Raw genomic sequence first — 4,048 nt, forward strand, 5'->3', positions numbered from 1 at the left:
AGAGTCAGAAGAATTGGTTTTTATACCCCGCTTTTTCTATACCTCTAAGACAGTGGTTCCCAACCTTTTTTTGACCAGGGACCACTAGGACTTTTTTGTTCGGTGCAGGGACCCCAAGGTTCAAAATAAAAATTCAGAGAATTTGAAAATAAACGTTAAACATTAAACTTAGAATAATATTTGAATATATATTTTTATAATAGAGAACTTTTAATTGAAAATATTAATTTATTATGGGTTTATAACTTTGTTTTGCAGACCTTAATTTAGTTCTCGCGGACCCCTGGTTGGGAACCAGTGCTCTAAGGAGTCGCAAACTGGCTTCCAATCACCTTCCCATACTCTCCCCACAACAGGCACCACGTAAGGTAGACGGAGCTGAGAGAGTTCCGAGAGAACTGTGACTAGCCCAAGGTCACCCAGCTGGCTTCATGTGGAGGAGTGGGGAAACCAGCCCGGTTCTCCAGATTAGAGTCCACTGCTCCTGACCAATACGCTAGGCTGGTGAAAATAACCAAGCCCCATCACACAGACAGAACTTTCATATGACTTCATACACAGAGTGCTTTTGAGTAAAGTCAGGATGTTACTGCAACTGCCAGTCTGAGATAGGAAATAAATGGGAGTTAGGCTAGCATTGCCAACCTCCAGGTGGCGGCCCAGGGATCTCCCTGAATTACAGCTGATCTCCAGACAATGGAGCTTAGCTTCCCTGGAGAAAATGGCTGAACGCTATGGTGTTATAGCCCACTGAGTTTCCTCCCACATCTTTCCCCAAATCTCCCAAGAATTTCCCAACCTGGATATGGGAACCCTGTTAGGAGTTTGGATGCCCACTCAGGAGCTATTGATACCCTCATTGGGTCTCTACTGCTGCTGTTAAAGGGGCACTGGTAGGGGGAAAGTTGCCAACTCTGGCTTGGAAATTCATTGAAATCTGGGATCCGTGCCCAGAGAAGGTGGTGTTTAGGGTGCGAGGGAAGCTCAGCAGGTCTGTGATGCCAAGGAGTCCACCCCTGACCCCAGTTCCTTCAGGGGAACTGATACCTGTCGTTTGGAGATCACTCGTAATAATACCAGGAGAACTCTAGGCCCCACCTGGAGGTTGGTAGCTCAGTGCATGTACCAGCAACAGAACTAGAAAAACAGTGCATAAACCAGCCCTGCTGTCACTATTTCCTCATTCCCAAAGTCACCCCATTATGCTTTCACTGCAGAACAGAGATTCAAACCTGGGCCTCCCAGATCCTAGCCTGGCACTCTAACCGCTGACTATACCATGCTGGCTCTTCAAAGAAATCTAGTTAATGGATGAAGAAGTTGTGGAAGATATTCAAGTTATGTTTTTCCATATACTAACAATTGCAAGAAACTCCCTGATTTAAATAATTGGCTTGATAAGGTTAAAGAAACCTATGCTTTAATTAAGTTGGCGTATTACAAGAATGACAAAAATACAGACGAACTGGACGCTTGCTGGAATGTAACAATTTCAAAGATGGAAAAAACACTCCAATGTGTAAATCACAGCGAGGGAGGGAAGTGACAACCATGAAGATTTTAGATAAATAGATACCAGTAGTGCTTGGTTCACTATTGTGGATATTTTAGTTATATCAGTTTCTCCTCAAGTATTTGTATTATGGGTATTTTAGTAATGTTATATTTTCATTTTCTTTTGTTGTTGTATTTCCGTTTTCCTTTGTTGTTGTATTCTCATTTTCTCTTAATAAAATTTTAAAAAAGAGAAGTTGTGGAAGAATTGACCACAATGTATACATGAAGCTGCCTTATACTGAATCAGACCCTTGGTCCATCAGTCAGTATTGTCTACTCAGACGGGCAGCGGCTCTCCGAGGTCTCAGGCTGAGGTCTTTCACATCACCTACTAGCCTAGTCCCTTTAACTGGAGATGCTGGGGATTGAACCTGGGACCTTCTGCATGCCAAGCGGAGGCTCTACCACTGAGCCACAGCAATTGTTTTCTATAAGTAGTATTATTCAAGTGCATTATGCAGATGTAGGGTTTTCAAGGCAAGAGATGTTCAGAGGTGGTTTGCAGCTGCCTGCCTCTGCATAGCAGTCCTGGACTTCCTTGGTGGTCTTCCATCCAAGTACTAAGCAGGGCCGACCCTGCTTAGCTTCTTAGATCTGACCAGATCAGTCTAGCCTGGGCCATCCAGCTCAGGGGAGGGGGGAGCTTTTATAGTGAATTCCCCAGTGAAATTATCTTCTCCTGCACAAACCCTTGTGGACATTGTATACCCACCAGGGCTTGATTCAGATATCACACAAAACCAAGATTTAATTAAATTAACTACAGTGTGATTGCCCATTTGCAGGCAACTCTACTAAGAATGGAAAGTGCATCAAACCAGTTCTGAAAGCACAGGTTGGATCCAGCCATTTATGGACAAAAGGATCCAACCTTTCCTGCGTTCCCCAGCAGTCCTTCCCGACCACAGGAAAGTGCATCTACTGCCCATCAGCTTCACTGGGATCCTACACAGTCTTTAGGAAAAGGAGAAAAAGGCCCTCTATCTGCTTTCTGAACACTATGTGTAACTTCAAAAACCCCTGTCATGTCTTCTTTTACATGGCTTGCTTTTAAGTGAAAAGTCCAAACCTTTAGCCTTTCTTTGCAGGGAAGAAACTCCCACTCCTTGATCATTTTGGTTTCCCTTTTCTGCAGCTATGATATCCATTTTGAGAAGGGCTGACCAGAATGAGACCACCAGAGATCTTTACAAGGGTGTTTTATGATACCGGCGCTTTTATTTTTAATCCCTTTCCTAAGCATCTTGAACACATAAGTTGCATTTTACTGCCAGACAAGGAATCAACATTTTCACCGAGATACTCAACATGACCCCAAGATCACTTTCCTGGTCAGTCACTGCCAGCTTAAACACCAATCTGTATATTCATAAAGTCAGAATTTTTGTCCCAATATATGCACTGTTTTACCCTTGCTTACAATGCATCTTATTCACCATGATGATTCTCGCACCAAGTTTGGAGAGACCCTCAAGGAATTCTCTACAATCTGCGTTGGTTTTTACCATCCTGAATAATTTGGCATCGTTTGCCGCTTGACTGCTCAGCTTGATACCAGATCATTTAGGAAGAAATTAAGTAATACTTGTCCTAATAGAGATCACGGGAAACCCCACAGCTGGACCCTCTTTGGAAGACTGGACGACCAGTTTGAATGCTGCACCCCTGGGAGGTAAAGGTTCCAGATGTTTCCTTTGGGGTGAGTTTCCTATTGGCATTGCTGTTAGGCCTTGCAAAGCCTTGGTCGCTTTTTTGATAAAAGAAGATCTCGGGCAGGCTTCATGTGGAGGAGTGGGGAATCAAACCCAGTTCTCCAGATTAGAGTCCACCCCTCTTAACCACTACACCACACTGGCTTAGAAGACAGACAGAAGCCGCTCATGGGACCAACCTGCCTTTCAAACAGTAGGGCTGAGTCAAAGATGGCAACAAAAGGAACTGTTTGCAGCCACCCTTGTATCTGTGCAGCACCTTCCTGTGACACCATTCCAAGGATTATGGGACTGCGCAAGATAGGCTCCAGGGAAATCTTAGAAATGTGTGTGCACAATTCTTGGTTAGATCCTCCATCATGATCTAACTCCTGGTGAACTCAGGTTGGAATATGATCGTCCTCACACTGCGCTACATGAAAAACTGCGTCTCTGAACAAGAACTCGGAGCTGTTTTTCAGCCACAATCAATTCTGCAGAATCACTGGGACTACCTGCTGAGCCTTTCCAACGGTTTCAACCCCTTTCCAGTTTGCAGGACAATCCTGAGCAGAGTTACACCCTTCTAAGCCCACTGACTTTTAATGGACTTAAAAGAGTGCTTGAGATGGCACTGCTGGACACCTGAAAAATTTAACGCATAGGGCAGACCATAAAATCCTAGCTGAAGCTCCAGACTGAGACCTTTCAACCCTGATTGGTCTATGAAATGCATTTTGGCACGGTCTAGTAGCAATTCCAAAATGCAGTGGAGGTTTAGCCCATCATCGGTGTTCTGC

Source organism: Euleptes europaea, chromosome 6 (genome assembly GCF_029931775.1).
Source record: "Euleptes europaea isolate rEulEur1 chromosome 6, rEulEur1.hap1, whole genome shotgun sequence".
NCBI lineage: Eukaryota > Metazoa > Chordata > Lepidosauria > Squamata > Sphaerodactylidae > Euleptes > Euleptes europaea.